We start from the raw sequence: 21,260 nt of genomic DNA, 5'->3' as shown, positions 1-21,260 counted from the left end.
TTGAAAGGTAAATGAGAGGAAAAGGATAATGCTGAGACACATAAAGACTCATAGCAGTCTTTGCAGAAAGAATTTATATCAGTAATTTTCAGTGCCTCTAAAATGTCTTTCTGCCTGGAACCGAGAGTGGACAGGGTTGAAAATATAAGTGTGTATCATACTGTTATGTCAGTCATAGTTAACAAGCACTGTTGGGAGGTAATCTCTTTCAATCAGCCTCTTGCAGGCTGGGAGACAACATTTATTACTGTGCAAATGGACCCACCAGCTGGTTTTCACAGGAGGTTGCAGGAGGAGACATGAGTTAAAAAGCTGGCTAAATGGGATCACTAAGGGACTGTAAGCATCTCTAAAGTTTAAGATAGATAGTAGGACACTAAAAATACCCTCAGTGGGATTTTTTTCATGACAAAGCACAGGGGGAAAAAAACTTCTTTTCTGAAAAAATAGTTTTGGGTACCTTGGGTTCTCTGAGACGTATGGAAAAATATGTCTTACTAAACATAAAAATACTGTGTTTCTGATAAACTCTCCCTCTCTCTCTCCAATCCTCCTTCCCTTTGTTATTTCCTTCTTTCCATGGTTGAATAGCAGTAATCTCTCAACAGTTCACAACTGTCTGTCTAAGCAAATATCCTACCTGTTCTATGGCTGCCTTATGGAGAAGCCAACTATATTACACTGTTGACCCTCAAATCTAACTCACAGAAAGGAATAAAGCCTGTTTTGAAATGTTGCCTTTTCCTTTGGAAAGAAGCTCTCTTTCCACACTGCGCCTTATGTAGAGCTAACCTAGAAGTTTTTTCTGATATACCAGCAAGGGCATGTATCTTTATTGGCCTTCTTTTCCTGGAAAAGCCAGGAAACAGGTATAATTATCACATCATTTTATGCTTTGGCCAGTACAGTTTCTTATGCTTGCCAAACAGTTGCAATCTATATGATTAAATATAATCCCAGCATAATTATACTGGCAAAATATTTAAGTATTGTCTGGTAAAAGCTAAGCTCTATTTCTCTGTTTTATAGCCATTGCACTTTGGGAAGAGGGGGAAAAGAGAAGAAATAATGAGTTTCCCTGTACCTTACACAAGCTGCATAAAAAGGCAGCACACTGCTGTTCCTAAATCCATGAAAAGACACACATTGCACCTTAACTATTTCCACAGGGTTATGACTACAAAGTTATGCAAAGAATTATAAGGGGCTCAGTGACGCTAATATGACAAATTAAAAAAGACGACAGTTTTGCATATGTGCTACATGTGAAGAAAGGTTGTGTTGCTCAAATTAAAATGTAAACTTTGGTCACTGATATTTATCTTTGGCATTAGCACTAGGTTCCTGCCTCCTTCAGGCTGGTTATCAAAGGCTACCAGTGTGCATTAGTTTCCTACTTTCTATCCTCCAGGAAAATTCTGTGTCAGACAAAAATGTGATTTTGCATTCCCATCCACAAGACTGGGCTGGGCCACTGTTGCAGCTGCAAGCAATGCTATGTTGCATAGCAAAGTCTGAAAATAATTAAAGTTTTAATCAGTGTATTTGTGGTTAATGCTAGTGGTTTCTGTATTTTATTCCTATGAGAACAGACCTGTTCTTTCTGTAGAGTGGCTGTTTGTTAGCTTTCCCATTGAAATACATAAATGGAGTGAGGTGTAAATGGACATATTCCATAGTTACTTTGGGTAATTTGGATTTTTTTTTTTTTCTGTAAGACATTCATGTTTCTGCTCGACATGCAAACCCATGCAATTTTGCATGAGTTAATTAATCTTGCTGCAATTGAGAGAAAGCATGAGCTATACATGAGAACAAACTTCTAGACAGTCACCGATATTGTGAGTCGTACAGAGAATTTTTTTTTAGTTTGAAGATTAAAATTATCAGCCACCTCAAACTAGAATAATTTTTAAGAAAATTCACCTGTTTTTTTTGGTCAGCCTAGTCATCAGTGTGAAAGAAAAAAATTCTTTGTCTCATAAATGATCTCTCAATGCTTTCAACTTTGTAATGACCCTCACTGGAATAAAGTGTATTCAAAAAGTCTTAGCTGATTCTGTGCTCTAACTTCCTTTAAATGACATTTGCTTCTTGTTAAAAGTTGCTAAACTAGTATATAAGTATTTCCATCAATGAACTTAGCAGAAAAGTATTTATCAAATGATCTTACTTTTTTTTGATTACAGACCTAAGAAATTTTTGTTTTAACCAGGAAGAAAAAAAATTCTATTCTCCAGCCTTTCACTCTTCTTCTCTGCAGCACATGCAAATTTATCTCAGCAAAGGATTTTAGTGAATTCAAAGTGAGGGGTAGAAATGCTTGTTAGTTAAAGACGAAATTAAATTCTCATGTAAATTCAAAAATTTTGAAAGAATTTTTGTGTTAACTGGACATCTATTCTCTCCCAGAGCACAACTGCTAGTCATTGAAATGAGGAAGCATTTCCCGATGGGATATGTCTCATCTAGTTTTAGATATCTAAGTGTTAGTTTAAGTTTGATTAAATCTAAGCAGCTATTTTAGAATGAGATTCATTTCACTGTAGATTCAGTTGAGTACACTGGCAACATCACCACAGACTGTAAAAAACGTCTAAGAGGACAATTTCAGATGTAGAAATATTCATGTGAAAAACCCACAATGAGTCAGATAGATAAATCACAGTGCTTGTCTGTGGTGTAAGTTGTCTATCATCTCAAGGCTGAATACTCAAGAATTGTGCTGTAGTCAATGAAGTGCTAAAGACACTTTAGATTGTCTGGTTATCTCTGAAACTTGACATCCAAATCTCATCAAACGGATTGTGCCCTAAAGGTTTTACATTCAAAATGTAGGTCTCTACATTTGATAAAATTATTCCTATGCCTGATGCAACTATAATAAGAAATTAATTTCTGTATAGAAAATGTTTAAATTTAATGATGTAAATTAAATTATGAATTTATATAAATTATATGGATTAAGTAAATGACAGATAAACATGTGTGTGAGGTGACATTTTTTGTGAAACCCCAAGATAGCCCTCAACTGTCATCCTATTGTGCATGCTCAGGTGCCTCCTCTCAGGTAATACAAATATACAGTGGCTCCAGAACAGGTAATACAAATAGTAGCTGTCTATGTCTCTCTTTTGTCAGCCAATGTCCTGTTAAACTTTTCTTGTAAATAAAGTTACCAGTAAATTACATTCACTTGAAAGAGCTGTTTGACTGCCTGACTAGCAGTCTTAATGTTGTATGTTCCAAATTCATTATGCAGAACTGTGGATCAAGGCACATGGCACTTAACATAGAGGTTAAAATCAGTGGTTTAATTAATACAATCAATGTATCTATGCACGAACATCTGAAAAGCTTCTCTAGGGATGACCTACACTGCAGAAACTGCTGTTATAGTGCAGTCTACCACCAACATAGAAAAAGACATCAGATGACAGATTTTTCTTTCATCTTCACTGTGACAGTTGAAAATCTAAAGTATTCTAATAAAACTTCTTTTCTGTTGATGTAACTGAGTCCACATCACGGATATTGTTGGCATAGTGATGGCAGATACAATTTTTTTCAGTAAAATATATAGCCACATACTTTCTAATGCACCCTGCATTTCTGCAAAAATAACACAAAAGGTTGTCTAGCCATTACCCAGTCTCATGAGGGCTAAGTTATATTTCATACATAACAAGAGGGGCACCTGAAAATGAATGTGAAAGAACAGATACTTTTGTAATTCCTAATAAACCTTATGTTCAAGTCATCCAGTCATTCAGCTCACAGTGTTCACATTCTTTCACATTCACTGGACAATGAAAATGAAGAAACATTGAAAACTGCTGGATAATTACCACTTCTCATTCTTACAAAACCTTTTGATTAAAGTTCAAGGCAAGATCATTTCATGAGTAACCACCACACACTTTAATGTCAAAGTTCTGAATTGCTTTGGGCAGGACATATGAAAAATTAGACCACACAAAATAAACTTTTCTAATAAATATCTCATTATTCAGACACATATTCAAAATCCTAAATAGGCATAGGCCCTGCTGTGACAAAAATTATGTGTCCTAGTAATTGTGCATTCTGTGCAAATAGTCAAGATTTATGTTCCAAAAATAAAGCAAAAGAAAGAAGAGATTAGAAAATATAAAGGAAATTAAATAACATTAATCATTATTTTATCTGTGGTAAATGGACTGTGTAATATTGTTATTTTTAATGCAATTTCAAAAATCCCTCATGCATCGATTTTATTGTGGCTCTTATAGAATGAAACAGCAAGAAAAGATTTTAAAGAATTATTTTATCTAGCAGAATAGCTACAGAGTGAGAGTAAAAGAACAAAATTATTAACTATAGAACAATCTTAAGTGAAAAAGAATAGAGGAATTTTAATATGTACCAAGTTAGCAAAATACCAAAGTCCTTAAAGCTTTCATAGAATCATAGAGTCATTTAGATTGGAAAAAACCTTTAAGATTATCGAGTCCAACTGTTAACCTAACATTACCAAGTCCACCACTAAACCATGTCCCTAAATGCTGCATCAACAAGTCTTTTTAATACCTCCTATTGCTTGTTACTTGGCAGAAGAGACTGACACTCATCTTGCTACAGCCTCCTTTCAGGTAGTTATAGAGTGTAGAACAACCCCAGTTCCCTCAGCTGCTCCTCATAAGACTTGTGCTCTACATCCTTCACCAGCTTTGTTGCCCTTCTCTGGACCTGCTCCAACACCTCAATGTCTTTCTTGTAGTGAGGGGCCCAGAACTGAACACATTGTTCTGGTGCAGCCTCACCACTGCTGAGTATGGGAAGATGATCACTTCCTGAGTCCCGCTGGCCACAGAATTCCTGACAGAAGCCAGGATGCTTTCTTGGCCACCTGGAGACACTGCTGGCTCATATTCAGTCAGCTGTCAACCGTCATCCCCAGATGATCTTGTCATAGAAGGAGATCAGGTTAGTCAAGCAGGATCTGCCTTTCATAAACCCATGCTGACTGGGTCATAGAGACTGAAAAATAAACCCAAACATTTTATAGAATTACCTTTTCTGACAGCCTGTCTAGAGTGAAGAGAGAAATACAGAAGCTTGAAGTAGTAAAGGAGTGAAAAAGGCAAGCTCTTTTAAATCTGAATAAAGGTTTAATGAAACAATAAAAATTAAAGGGAATCAGCTGCTTTTCGTATTGGCGATCCCAATTTTCAGGCTATTGGAATGTCTATTTTTAGCTAAGAGATTAAAATTCAAGTCATTGCTATGTTCTGTTGCTATGTTTGTAGCTGGCAGAACAATGGAACTGTGATTAAAATTATGTGATTGATATCATTCTAATGCAAAAAATGAAAACCTCTTTTTGTTTCCAATAGAAACTTCCAAGAGAAAAGATTACAGAATTAAATTTAGTTTTCGTTCTTTTGTTTGTACAGGTTAGGCACTTGTTGTGTTCTGTTTTGGGTTTTTTTTCTCACTGCCTTAAAGATGTAAAGTATTCTTGTCTTTTCCACCAATAATAAGAATTTTAATATACATATGTGTGTTTCTGTATAGTATCTTGGTGATATATCATTGTATTAAAATTAGTATAACCAAGTAAACAGAGACACTAAAAAAGCAAAATTATCATTTAGTAATCATTAACCCTCAAGATACTTAACTCCATAGTTACTCTTAACTGTGGAACCTTAATTTGAATCTCTTAAATCGTATTTCTTCACACTATAGTACAAATCTTCACTTGCTTCAGAGCTCACATTTTCTGCTTCTGAAGCCATAATGGCCTTTTGAAATTAAGAGGAAGAACTTTATATATGTTCCTGTTTGGTACATTCTCCCTGGAATGGACCTTTAGAAAAATGTAAATGCTGTCTTTGGGAATTCAGCTGTCAAATTCTACCCATTTAAACTGAAAATGTGAGAAAAAGGCAGTTTTCAGAGATATGCAATTGATCCAAATTTTCACTAGGAAAGGGCTTATTATGACTGGAGTTCCAGAAACAGAAAGATGGTACAATATCTTCACCAAACAATTGTATTGATATTGTCAGTAAGGGCAAACCAATAAATTTTTCTTCTCTGATCTATTCTCAGAAACATCTGAACTGTTTTAAGTGACGTTTTCAAGGACGTTTGAGCACAATCATTCTGTGCAGTTCTGCATGGAATTATTAAATTGAGTGGTTCAAGTTCAGCAAAGAAAACGTAAACAGTGTTTTAAGTGATGGGTGGGTTAATATTAACTGTAGATTATGTTAGTCATGACTTTTACCCTGTGTTAAAAAAGTGGTACATAATTCCAGTATTTTAATTCTTTCAGTGTTTATCTCCTCTTTCAAAGGGTAGTTTAGAGTTATCTTGAAACTAAATCCAGCTTACTTAATCGTGTATATGCACTCCCAAGGGAATGTTCTCTTCCCCTTGTACTTAACCCTGAATTTTGACAATAGCTAACTGATGAATGTTAATGTCAGATAGACTGAAAGAAATCAGAAGTTAAGTTGTATACCTCCTATAGTACTCAGTCATTATCTTGATGAGTCTTGTCAGCTTCACTTAAGAAGGTGACAGCTTGATTTATTCCTCTCTACTGTCTGAATTCTGGAAATATTCAATACAAAATTCAAACAACTAAGAAGACGGAAACAGAGTCACAAAGAACTTTAACTTGTAGGAAATTAACCCCTGTAGGAGAGACTAAATCAAAGTTAAATCTAGCATTAGAACCTCTACAGTGACAAGCCCAGTTGGAATATAATTCTATAAAGTACACAGATGAAAATACTTCAGATTTCAGAGGCTTGGTTTCACCCAGGATATGAGCTGTGTCTGGTTGTATTTACATACCTACAGAGGACACACTGGAGGATATAGCAAAGCTTATTCTCTCTTCTGTTCCTTACAAACTGCTGCTTGATCCATTCTTGTTTCTAGTCTCAAAAAATTTGTGATCAGGCAGTACTGTTGCAAGGGTAAAGCTTGACAGGTGCCTCAGATATTTACCCTACTGGCTGTGGAGGCTGTATCTCTTCACACTGTGCCCATCTACTGTGATAGTCTTCCCTGGCATAGGAATGCCCAGCCCCATATATACTGATGTTAACCATTCTGTTATGTTTTAGACAGAGGTAAAAATTTTGGATATGACGACAGGCAGAAATTAACAAAGTTATCATTTATTTTAAGAATCATCTGATAAATTGGTTCATAAAATGTCTTCTGATGGAAAATGGTCTTTTAACTAGGTAGGCATGTATATGTCATGTTCCTATAACTGAGGGAGAAGAAAGAAGTTTTATAAGAGAAATTCAGACCTGTTTAAAAAAACCCTGTGTAATAAAAATGTCTCTTAGTTATTGAAAGCTATAACAAAAAAAACTTACTTCTCAGACAATAACTTGATTAGGAAGTTTTATTCTTGTTTCTCATGAGAGCAGTAGTTGTCCATATATAGTCCGCTCTGTATGCTGGCTTTTACTGATAACTAATATTTTTGCTAAAGCATCCATGGCTGGAGATGTCTGTGGCAGTCTGCAGCAGTTCAGCAAACACAGCAACTGTGTGGTGGAATGTATAATCCAGTCAGGAAACATAATCTATAGAGAGAAGTGATAGAAGATGACAGAAGTATATGTCTCATACAGAAAAAAAGTAGCATTTCATGCTATTGCCCATGGCGAATATTTAGCTAGAAATCTGCAAGGATTTTTCTCCCAGAAGTCCAATGTTATGATTCAAAATATCCTGGACTCAAAGAGAAGTCACAAACTGGTTTTAACAGCTGTCCTTCAACTGAATTAATATCTTACAGTTGCCAGTTTGGACTGTTGCTAGGATACTGCAATGAAACCTGAAACATTTTTCTTGCTTTTTCTCTCTAGGCCATGCTCTTAGGGCCCTGAGTGCAGCAGATTCTAGCTGCCCTGAACTCTTTTTCTTCATGCTTGGCCTCTGCAACCTTATAACAGCCCTCTCAGGGATTTAGCTGACCCTGTTCAAAGTTTGCTCTGATGTGGTGCAGCCATGTGTAACCTTGGATCAGACTGCTGGGAAAACAATGTATTGAGAAGAGATGAGATGAGCCTTCCCATGCTTGGGTGGTGATTTACACCCTTGGTCTCTGCCCAAGCTGTGTCTCAGCTGTGCCTGTGCTTTGCACTTCCCTGGCCCAAAACTGACTTCCCTCCCCAAAACTGGTTTCACCTGAAATCTGCATCCTTGATATAGGCCTGCCTGGCCAACCAGGCTGTGGCCAACCCTGGTCTTTATCACCAGACTTGGTCTGCTCTTCTTGTTTGGGTACAGTGGGATTATGTCTCTTGCTGGGGGCGGGGGGAGGGGGCCTTGGTAATCACTCTTCAGCTCCCCTTCCCATCTGAAGGCTCTCCTTCGCTACTTGATGGATGTAAAACATATTACTTTCATAAAAAGTTATTCCATAAAGGAGGTATACTATATTGTCATGGGTTCGGCTATAGGAGTCGTTTTTCTCCTTCTTAGTAGCTGATGCAGTGCTGTGTTTTTTAACTTTCAGCCTGGGAACAACGCTGATAACACTGATGTTTTTAATTGTTGCTAAGTAATGTTTATTCCAACCAAGGACTTTCTCAGTCTCATGCTTTGCCAGGGAGGAGGGGAAATCGGGAGGAAGCAAAGACAGGACACCTGACCCAAACTAACCAAAGGAGTATTCCATACCACAGCATGTCATGCCCAGCATATAAACCGGGGGGAGTTACCCAGAAGGCCCAGATCACTGCTCGGGTCGGGCTGGGTATCGGTCGGCGAGTGGTGAGCAATTGTATCCTCTCCCCTTGTTATTTCACTAATCATTATTATCATTGGTGGTAGCAGTAGTGGTTTTGTATTATACCTTAGTTGCGGGACTGCTCTTATCTCAACCTGTGGGAGTTACATTCTTCCCATTCTCCTCCCCATCCCTCCGGGAGCAGGGGGAGTAAGAAGGGGGGGTGTGAGCGAGCGAGCGGCTGTGTGGTTCTGAGTTACCGGCTGGGCTCAAACCACGACAGTTCTTTTTGGCGCCCAATGTGGGGGTCGAAAGGTTGAGATAACGACAGATCTGACCGGAGTGTGTTTAATCATATTTGTGATAAGCATTCATTGTTACTACTCGTCACAATGGTGATTATTTGGCTCTCAGACGTGTTGCGCTTGATCTCAGAGTTTCAGCATGTTGTACCTTACTTACAGCCACTATTTGCTGTTTTAGCGTTTATCGGCTGGGGGGCCTGGGCTAAGGTTCTTGTTTCACTGTACTTCATGGTAATGACTTGTAATACAATAGACTCATTGATCATGAAACTGGTCTGGTTTGTGCTTCCAGCGTGGCCATCACCTCTATACATTGGGAGGTATATAATGAAATATTTTAGCAATTGCATATCTTTTTTTTTCTCCTCGGGGGGTAAACTTACAAAGGAGGCATTCTCTTTCACCCCCCGTTCCCCCACCAGCCTATTTGCAACAGCAGTTGAGAGTTCTGAAGGTTTTAGATGGCCTTTGAATACCCTTGAAACCTGCCTGCTGATTATGCTGGGGATCAGCATGTTGGCAAACATACGGAGTGTGTTTTACCCACGGCCATCCCGTCATAGGAACATCCTATTTCGTTTAATCTCAAAAATTCAGCAGTATCAGGTTCCAATCTGGTCTAGGGTTAGACGACGATATAGGAGGACCACCAAGAGATTTTCCCTGAGGCTGGACAGTTATGAGTGGCAGGGTGTGTGGGATAGTGTGGGCAAGTATCTAGGCCAGTGGGCCCCTCCAGTGCTTTGGAACTTCACCACTGAACAAGTGCAACATCCGGAAAAACTAGTAAAACACTTAAACGAGGTGTGCTGTCGTCCTGGTTATACCAGACAGGGACAAATCATGGCAACGTGCTGGGGCTTGGCCTATGCCTACAGAGCCCTGCTCAACACTATCCAGCACCTTCAAAGGGAAAAAAATGGCTCTGGATCTGATGGCAAAGCAACAGACAACGCAGCTATGCCAACTACAAGCACAGCAGCTACTCAAACCCTGACAACAACAGACAACACAGCTACTCCAAGGACAGCAGCTACATCAACCCCAGTGACAAGCACAATAGCTACTCAAACCCTGACCACAACAAACGCAACTACTCCAACTTCAAATACAGCAGCTTCACCAACCCCAGTGACAAGCACAACAGCTACTCAAACCCCGACAGCAACAGACAATGTCGCTACTTCAAGCACCGCAGCCACACCAACCCCAGTGACAAGCACAGTAGCTTCTCAAACCCCGACAGCAACAGACAATATGGCTACTTCAAGCACCGCAGCTACGCCAACCCCAGTGACAAGCACAGTAGCTACTCAAACCCCGACAGCAACAGACAATGCAGCTGTTGGTGTTACTCAACTCCCAAGCACAACAGCTGCCCCAACCCCAGCAACAGACATTGCAACCACTCCAATCCTAGTGGCAGACACTGCAGCCACTCCAACCACAGTGACAAACACTGCAGCTAAACCAAATGTCCAGTTTGTGACAATGTCCGTTGCCCCTGTAAGCAAAAGCAGACGAGAGGCACAAAGCGCAACCCGCGAAGCGAAGAAAGATGAAGACCCAATGCCATTACTACATGCAACAGCATCTGAACAAGAGTTACTACTACGTGGGTCAGAGGAAGAGGAAGAAGAAGAAGAGGTCACTTCTCGACTCCGGACTTCAACCGAACCGCGGAATATGCGAAAAGATTTCACCCGTCTTCCAGGGGAGCACATTGTCACCTGGTTGCTCCGATGCTGGGACAATGGGGCCGACGGTCACGAACTAGAAGGTAGGGAAGCCAAGCAGCTGGGATCACTTGCTAAGGAAGGAGGAATTGACAAAGCAATTGCAAGAGAGAAGCGAGCCCTCAGTCTTTGGAGGCGGCTCCTGGCAGCTGTGGAGGAAAGGTTTCCCTACAAAGACGATATTATGAGTCGCTCAGCCAATTGCGACCACAACAGTGCACCGGCGGCAATATCACACCAACCGAGACTCCTTGATTCCCATCCATAAGCTGATCCGCAGACTGGAGAGCCAAGGAGTGATCAGCAGGACCCGCTCACCCTTTAATAGCCCCATATGGCCAGTGCAAAAGTCTAATGGAGAGTGGAGATTAACAGTAGACTATCGTGGCCTGAACGAAGTCACACCACCATTGAGTGCTGCCGTATTGGACATGCTAGAACTTCAATATGAACTGGAGTCAAAGGCAGCCAAGTGTTATGCCACAATTGACATTGCCAATGCATTTTTCTCAATCCCTTTGGCAGCAGAATGCAGGCCACAGTTTGCTTTCACTTGGAGGGGCGTCCAGTACACTTGGAACCGACTGCCCCAGGGGTGGAAACACAGCCCTACCATCTGCCACGGATTGATCCAGACTGCACTGGAACAGGGGCAAGCTCCAGAACACCTGCAATACATTGATGACATCATTGTGTGGGGTGATACAGCGGAAGAAGTTTTTGAGAAAGGGAGGAAAATAATCCAAATCCTGCTGAAGGCCGGTTTTGCCATAAAACGGAATAAGGTCAAGGGACCTGCACAGGAGATTCAATTTTTGGGAATAAAATGGCAAGATGGACGCCACCAGATCCCCACAGACGTGATCAACAAGATAACAGCAATGTCTCCCCCAACTAACAAGAAAGAAACACAAGCTTTCTTAGGTGTTGTGGGGTTCTGGAGAATGCACATCCCAAATTACAGTCTGATTGTAAGCCCTCTCTACCACGTGACCCGGAAGAAGAATGATTTCAAATGGGGCCCTGAGCAACAACAAGCCTTTGAACAAATTAAACGAGAAATAGTTCATGCAGTAGCCCTTGGACCAGTCCGGGCCGGGCCAGATGTGAAAAATGTGCTCTATACCGCAGCTGGGGAGAATGGTCCTACCTGGAGCCTCTGGCACAAAGCTCCAGGGGAGACTCGAGGTCGACCCCTTGGCTTTTGGAGTCGGGGATATAAAGGATCCGAGGCCAGCTATATTCCCACTGAAAAAGAGATACTGGCAGCCTATGAAGGGGTTCGAGCTGCCTCAGAAGTGATTGGAACTGAAGCGCAGCTCCTCCTGGCACCCCGGTTGCCTGTGCTGGGCTGGATGTTCAAAGGCAGGGTCTCCTCTACACATCATGCAACTGATGCTACATGGAGTAAGTGGCTGCACTAATTACACAACGAGCTCGAATAGGAAATCCCAGTCGTCCAGGAATTCTAGAAGTCACCATAGACTGGCCAGAGGGCAAAGATTTTGGGATGTCACCAGAAGAGGAGGTGACGCGTGCTGAAGAGGCCCCACCATATAATGAACTGTCAGAGAGTGAAAAGCAATATGCCTTGTTTACTGATGGCTCCTGCCATATTGTGGGAAAGCATCGGAGATGGAAGGCAGCTGTGTGGAGTCCCCTGCGACAAGTTGCAGAAACTGCTGAAGGAAAGGGTGAATCGAGTCAGTTTGCAGAGGTGAAAGCCATCCAGCTGGCCTTGGACATTGCTGAACGAGAAAAATGGCCAGTACTTTATCTCTATACTGACTCATGGATGGTGGCAAATGCCCTGTGGGGGTGGTTGCAGCAATGGAAGCAGAGCAACTGGCAACGCAGAAGTAAACCCATCTGGGCTGCTGCATTGTGGCAAGATATCGCTGCTCGGGTGCAGAACCTGGTGGTGAAGGTACGCCACGTAGATGCTCGTGTACCCGAGTCGGGCCACTGAGGAACACCAGAATAACCAGCAAGTGGATAAAGCTGTTAAGATTAAAGTGGCTCAGATGGACTTGGATTGGCAACATAAGGGTGAATTATTTTTAGCCCGGTGGGCCCATGACACCTCAGGCCATCAAGGCAGAGATGCAACATATAGATGGGCTCGTGATCGAGGGGTGGACTTAACGATGGACACTATTGCCCAGGTTATTCACGAATGTGAAACATGTGCTGCAATTAAGCAAGCCAAGAGGTTAAAGCCTCTCTGGTATGGAGGACGATGGCTGAAGTACAAGTATGTGGAGGCCTGGCAGATTGGCTATATCACACTCCCACCAACCCGCCAAGGCAAGCGCTATGTGCTTACCATGGTGGAAGCAACCACCGGCTGGCTGGAAACATACGCTGTGCCCCACGCCACTGCCCGGAACACTATCCTGGGCCTTGAGAAACAAGTCTTGTGGCGACACGGCACCCCAGAGAGAATTGAGTCAGACAATGGGACTCATTTTTGGAACAACCTCATAGACGCTTGGGCCAAAGAGCATGGCATTGAGTGGGTATATCACATCCCCTACCATGCACCAGCCTCTGGGAAAATCGAACGGTACAATGGGCTGTTAAAAACTACACTGAGAGCAATGGGTGGTGGGACTTTCAAACACTGGGATACACATTTACCAAAAGCCACCTGGTTGGTCAACAGTAGGGGATCTGCCAACAGGGCTGGCCCAGCCCTATCAGAACTTTTACGTACTGTAGAGGGGGATAAAGTTCCTGTGGTGCACATAAAGAATTTGTTGGGGAAGACAGTCTGGGTTATTCCTGCTTCAGGTAAAGGCAAACCCACTCGTGGGGTTGCTTTTGCTCAGGGACCTGGATATACTTGGTGGGTAATGCGGGAAGATGGGGAAGTCCGATGTGTACCTCAAGGGGATTTGATTTTGGGGGAAAACAGCCAATGAACTCAATTGTACGCTGTTGCCTGCTCTATAACACTTTTATAGCCCACCAGCTAGATATCTTCAGGTCGCCAGCAATTGACCCTGACTTCCCTCCGATCATTACCTCGACAAAGAATGAATTTTGAGGAAACCAGACGAGCTCAGCAGTGACCAGACAAGGTTGGCCGTAACATCAGCAGGCAACAACCCAACAGTACATACCGTCCCTCCTGCCCTGAAAGACTATTACAAGAGATGGAGCCTGACATCATGGACTGGATGAGTTCAGCAATTTTAGAGGGATTGGTCCATGGACTAGGCAATGATATCTTTCTCTGTGTGTGGGTGTGGGTGTATATATATGTGTATATATGGGACAGGGGTGATGGTGTGTTGAGAGAAGTGGGATCTGAGCATGACATGAATGGTATGGAATAAGAGGTGGATACTGTCCTGGGTTCAGCTATAGCAGTCGTTTTTCTCCTTCTTAGTAGCTGGTGCAGTGCTGTGTTTTTTAACTTTCAGCCTGGGAACAACGCTGATAACACTGATGTTTTCAGTTGTTGCTAAGTAATGTTTATTCCAACCAAGGACTTTTTCAGTCTCATGCTTTGCCAGGGAGGAGGGGAAATCGGGAGGAAGCAAAGACAGGACACCTGACCCAAACTAGCCAAAGGGGTATTCCATACCACAGCGTGTCATGCCCAGTATATAAACCGGGGGGGGGTTACCCGGAAGGCCCAGATCACTGCTCGGGTCGGGCTGGGTATCGGTCGGCGAGTGGTGAGCAATTGTATCCTCTCCCCTTGTTATTTCGCTAATCATTATTATCATTGGTGGTAGCAGTAGTGGTTTTGTATTATACCTTAGTTGTGGGACTGCTCTTATCTCAACCTGTGGGAGTTACATTCTTCCGATTCTCCTCCCCATCCCTCCGGGAGCGAGGGGAGGAAGGTGGGGAGTGAGCGAGCGGCTGTGTGGTTCTGAGTTACCGGCTGGGCTCAAACCACTACATATATGAAAATTAGTATCCCAATTCTACATGTTGTTTTATGTTTCATTGCTGAATAAATCCCATATCTTTATGATTTAGTATAATAAACTCTGTCCAGAATTTTGAATTTAATTATTAAATTAATTTCAGAATAGAGAAAAAAATATTCATTTTTGAGTATAGATATCAGGTGTTAATGATGATGTAAACATTTACTGGGTGTAGGTACATCTTCAACATTTTTTGTCCAAATATTCCTGAACTTTGCAAGGCTTTTGGAGGGTATGATGATTTAAAGCTTTCAGATCTAAGTGTGGGTGCTTTCCACCAGCAAATGTACAAGCACATCAACTTTGTATGCTCTAGCTTAGTGGAGAAAAATTTTGCATTCCTTATTCGTACACAACAATGCATAGACGTATGAAAACTGAAACCTCTATACTATCAGTATTATTTAATTGTCCTAGTCACATATCGTTTCATATCTATGTGATTCAGCTGGGATTAAATTGTCTGTAACAATTCCTACCTTTTACATACACTGTGGCATGAACTAAAGGTCAATGAGTGGTTTATGTGTCTTGAAATGAAAACTTGCCACTGTGTGCTCTTTTGTTATCCTCGGTAACAGAGTTGCTTTGAAAAATTATTTTCCCTACAATTGTGTAACAAACAGTTGTTTCCTTCTTTTGTAAGTGAGGATTTACCCAGATATCTTAAAAGACATGTAAACTGAAAGAGAGCACTACAGCATTGTAGCATCTTCAGATTCTTTTATAAAACTCTCTGCAGTGTTTTTATAGTAAGGGTGTACATTTTAAGATACGATAGGAAAAAAATCTAAAATAAAATTGTCAGAATAAAGTAACATTTCCTGAATGTTTGCCATATTTTTTAATCGATTATTCCCACATTTACACATTCACAAATGATTCACAAATGAAAGTAATTTCACATGTATTTTTTGACAATAAGAAATAATTGTTTTTCCTAAAGTCTCTTGCTGATGTCAACAGACAGATTTATATAGAGTTGGCAAAGTTATCATTCTGTGTTACATTATGAAAACACGGAATTAAATTGAACAGGAAGAGCTTACATTTACTTTTTACAAAGTATATATGCCTAAGTCAGTATTTATGGCTTCAGATTGAAAAAAACTCCATCAACACATAGACGAGTAGGTATGTGTGTCCATTTGACTGAGTTACATGAGTACACAGGTATGTTCTTGGCACAGAGGCACAGAGACTAAGCTGCAAATCCCTAAGTGGAAATCCTTAATTTCCATGTCTTTAATCTTTTCCCAATTTCTATTCTGTGCTGTTACATGTGATCAGGCAGAAACCGCAATTTATTATTATTTTTTTTTTAATCACTCTCCATCCTTTTTTGTTTTAAAGATATATTTCAAAGTAGGTTTTCTTCCCATATTGTCTTTGCATCCTTTTTTTGGTACTTAGAGTATTTGGAGGTTGGAGTCTGACACGGTAGCTATAAAGAAAAAGAAGGAGAAATTAATTAGTAAAACTGACTATTCCCTTGTGTATTTCCTACCAGGTCATATGATGCATCTGATATTTTTTAAAGAGTTTGATGCATAGACTTTTGCAAGATATTTACCTTTCACAAAAATCTAGAGCCAATTAAAAAATAGCGTTGATCAGTCAATCTGGTGAAATGCAATATGCTCTCTCTCATAACCTGCGGTCGTTTTGTAGTGTTCTATCATGAAGACACGTAAGTGGTTATTCTGCTTGCATTAAGTGGAGGACAAGAGTACAAAAAGATTGTGGGTGTTTAAAAGCCAAAAAACAATCAGATACCCAAGTCCAAAGAAGAATCCTGCTGATGCACAGCAACATAAATATTGTTAACTATGGAATACAAAGTGCAAAGTGTAGGGGAGGAAAAAAAAGTTCCATATTTTTAAATTATTTTACTATTATAGCTCACTACATTATCAGTGGCAAAATATGACTATATATGATTTTTCTTATTGCCCATAATGATTACTAGTGTCAGTGCCCTCTTGGCAGCCTCTACCTGGATAGTATTACATCAGTAGAAAAACCTCCTGAGATGTTCTTCCAAAGAATAGATCAAGGTACACTGCTGCTGAAGAAGCTGACATAGACACAAAAAGAAGGAAAAAGAAAAAGGCTTTTTTTAAAATTATTTTTTTCAGAATGTATAGTACTAATAGTGATTGACTCTTATAAAATTTATCCTTTAAATAAATGCAGAGAAGACACACTATACACTGGACACTGAAGGTTGGTTGTGGGGAGGACTACTGTCCTAGCTGTGGTGAGCCCAGAGGAGAGCCATGAAGATGGTCAGAGGTCTGGAGCATCTCTCCTGTGAAGACAGGCTGAGAGAGCTGCGGTTGTTCAGCCTGGAGAAGAAAAGGCTCCAGGAAGACCCTATAGCAGCCTATAGGAGCCTATAGGATGCCTACAAGAAATCTGGAGAGGGACTTTTTACAACGGCATGTCATGATAGTACAAGGAAGAATAACTTTAAACTGAAAGAGCGTAGATTTAGATTAGATATTAGGAAGAAATTTTATACTGTGAGGGTGGTGAGGCACTGGCACAGGTTACCCTGAGAAGTTGTGGCTGCCTCATCCCTGGCAGTGTTCAAGGACAGGTTGGATGGGGCCTTGAGCAACCTGGCCTAGTGGAAGCTGTCCCTGCCCATGGCAGAGGGTTGAAACCAAATGATCCTTAAGGTCCCTTCCAACCCAAACCGTTCTATGATTTATTGTGCCATTAAATCCTGCCCATATTTGTACTTCATTAGATGCTGGCATACAGGAGAACCAACTGTTGATTAGCTTAAATAAAAATAATCTTAATAGTGTTGTGATAGTCTTTACTATAGTCAAAATATTTATTGAATGTGGAAAATGGGTTTCATGATATTGGAATCAATCTGAAGTAGGTATGTCAAATTTCTCCTATTGGGATACATTTCTTTTGTAATTCAAAACTTTGGCAGCTGTTTGAATGAATGTCTCTGCAGATACGCAAGCACTAAATGGGGATTGTCTCTTAGAAAGTAATAATGTTTGACACCTATTCCTCACCAATTACAGGGATGAACATCTCTCTTGAAAAATATCTGTTTCTCAGGGAAGACTCTTTTATTCTTTGTTTCTTGAAGGTTTTCAGTTTCTTAGACTTACTTAGCAGGGGAGCTGATGTCTTCTAACTGTAAAGTGTTGTTTTTTAAAGTAATTTCCCTTAATTATTCAGGAGGTTTTGTACTCTTACTATTGGGAACCCACAGGGTGGGTGTTCATTTTCCCCTGAAAACTGTTTGGAATAATTGTAGTGACTAAGACTGTGACCACATTTAAACTAGAAACACCTGCCTGTATGGCAATACGGCCTAGTTACCTGACTGTTATAAAATCTTTCCCTGGAAGCAACTGTATATTCATTAGGATATCAAATAAATGGCTTTTGCTGCTACAGCTTTCTTCATCTAAGTAGCTAGAATAAACAATACTGGCAAATCAGATCTTCTCACAGTATAAATTACACCTATTTAGAAAGACGTGCTCAATTAACCTCAGATCTTGTCATAGTTGTTTGAGTTCTATAGGCTTTGATTGTTGATGTCTTCATATACAACCAGCAAAGCAAAGGAATAAATCAGTTGAATGCAAAGGATAACAAATTATACATGCTTTGGTAGCACACAAAGGAAAGCTTGTTTTGTATCTATTAGGGTGATTATCTAACTCTGTAGTTCTTTGTAGCAAATGCCTAATTATATAAAAGGCAGATTTTCTTCGATACTTCCGACTAGTGTATTTTTACATGAATATATCAGCAGCTTGCACTGAAGATGAATCAGGATAATCAGAACAGGCAACACACTAGATCAACTTACTTGGAACATTACTGCATCTGACTGAAGCCTCAGGAGGATTTGTATCTCAAAGGTAACAAGGAGGCAGCCAAATAGAGATTGTATTTGCTAAAGTGTGAATGCCATGTTTGTGCCTGATGACCCTTAGAGTATGTTTCTGTTTCTAAGCCTCTGACATGCTGGAAATAATGATAAAAGGCTGAAAGTCATTGTGAGAAATCTACTTTGTTTAAAATACGTAATATTGCAATATTTAGGTTTGCAATAACAGTACTAATTTGTCAGTATAAATCTTTTTTAAACCATATGGCTTACACTAAAAAAGGACAACAGAAAATATACTACAGTTTCAGTTATTTAAACTGCCATGCTAATAGCGAGCATCTGCTATTAGTCATCCTGTGAATTCTGCCTCACTGAACAAGTTCAATTTAATTACCTTTTAAAACTTTTACCAGGTACCTATTGAAATATTTCATTCTGAATCTTCAGATATGCTTTTTAATAGACACTTTTTCTTATGTTTCATTATTACAGGCATTTTTGTGTGTATGCTAATTTTCTTTTTTAGAATTGCGCCCTGAGGAACTCAATTCTAGTAAGAGGCCTGGAGCAGTTCCTGGTTCTTGCTCCTGCTGTTGGCCTGAGAGGACAATTTTCATTCTGCTACACCCTGCTTTGCTCCTGCAAAGGAGACGTTCTTTTTCCATGTTATGCTACAGCAATACAATAGGAAAAAAAATCTTAATCAGATTGTGCAAGCATTCAGTGCAAGCTTCAAACTATTTCACACAGGTCCCTGAGTTGCAAGGCACTTGGCAAATTTTTTTTAAGTTTGTGCCTACACCAGCAGGTGTAGGGTGATTTGAGATGGTTCTGCCTGGACTACTCAAGGAAATGCAGAAATGAGTATGTGCTGGAATACATAGCCTCCCTCTGTGGCTGGAAAGAGTCAGCTGTAGATGAATGAGGTAGCTGGCTGAGCAGTATAGCTGCCCTGCAAAGGCAAGATGTTTTAGCTCAAATGCATTTTCTTCAAATGAACCTGCATTGTTTCTAGATTTGAATTTAGTCCCACAAAGAGCTGCACTATACCATAGAGGTTTGTCATCTACACCTCTTCTAGCTCAGGGACTGCTGATCTTTATTGGGGTTTTTTTTCAGTGCAGATATATTTTACAAGGAATCATGAGTATTTTCTGCTTTTCTCCTTCACAAGCCCAGCTTAAACTTTTGTCAAATACTGTTGTTTCTTTAGAAATGCTGACCTTTTCAATGCACCAGCATGCAAACAGGCACTTACACATCTGTCTGCTTTGAGTAAAGACATGTTTGGTTCAATTTTGAACACCAGCAGACACTTCCTTTCATATTTCATCACCCTAGTTTAAGTTTCCTCTATATGTGGTACATGAGAGGTACTGAGATCATGACAGGCACAGAAGAGGAAGAATGGTATAGAATGATCCTTGTAACAATATCTCTATTGCTTTCACAGTAATATAGGCTATTTACTATTATGTGATGACTTTGCAACCACTGTATCACAGAATTGTATCTAAAGAATTCATAGCTGTCTTTTTTTTTTTTTTTTACCTTTTTCTATCAAGACATTAATGGGGAGTATGAATAAACTTTTATCCTGGCAATCTCTTTACAAGGGATTATTAAAGTGGATTATTTTTTATAGCCTTACTGAAGAAACCACTTCTGGTTTTGTAAAGTTTTGAATATGTGAGATTGCATCCCTCTCGTAGAGAAATAGATGATTTGGTTTTGTTCCCTATCCAGTCATTTTCAATAGCTTCTGCTTTTAAAAGTAAGTCAGTAAAATCTTTGTACAGATTCCCTTTCTTTTTTTTTTAATAAAGCCTTCAACAGCATAACAAATTGGCAAATAGGGTTTAAATGTAATCTGTGGCAGAAGTATTGGAAACTTTCAAAAGGTCAGCATAATGGTGAAAAAAAAAGTAAACAGAAAACTAGTACTTCAAACACCAGGAGCTGAGAAGGAGAATTTAGGACAGAAAAGAAAAGAAGTTGTTTGGACTTTCTTAAGAAAAAAATAAAAATAGAAAAAAAAAATAGAAGAAACCCGACTTCTTGTTTTTCATTATCTTTTCATTATCTTTTTAATTCTTATTGACTCTTCCAGGCAGCAGAAAATTTTTGTCCTTTGTAAATTAAATTCACTGGTGAGTATATGTCAGTCATGAAGCTGAACCAGCCTCAGGAAGAAAAACACAAGGCGGTTGTGTCCTGAAATGTACGTGGTTCCTCCTTCAGATTACATGGGAACTACTGCCTGCTTTGTCACATTTGATGAAATGGCATAGATCTGAAATGAGGAAGAATCTTCTTCTGTGAGAGCCAAATTATATGCCAGAGTAGTGGGGCAGATTCAAAATTATTTTCTTCCCTTTTAAGGGTTCTAGAATCATCTTTTTAAGAAAGGACCATATACATGAACTTGCATCCCAAGCACTGTAAGTGCAGCCTCAAAAAAGATACTATCCTGCATTAATTCCCCCCTTATAGGTTAGTTCTTACATGTGTGCTCTGTCCTTCAATAGACATTCATGCACAGATGCCCTCAACTGGAGTTTTAACTTTCTCTCTTCAAGACGTCTGGAATTTTGTAAGATGTCCATTGCAACCATTAGCTTATTTTCTATATCAAAATAACATTTC

This window comes from Strigops habroptila, chromosome 3 (assembly GCF_004027225.2).
Source record: "Strigops habroptila isolate Jane chromosome 3, bStrHab1.2.pri, whole genome shotgun sequence".
Classification (NCBI taxonomy): domain Eukaryota; kingdom Metazoa; phylum Chordata; class Aves; order Psittaciformes; family Psittacidae; genus Strigops; species Strigops habroptila.
This window is presented reverse-complemented; position numbering follows the sequence as displayed.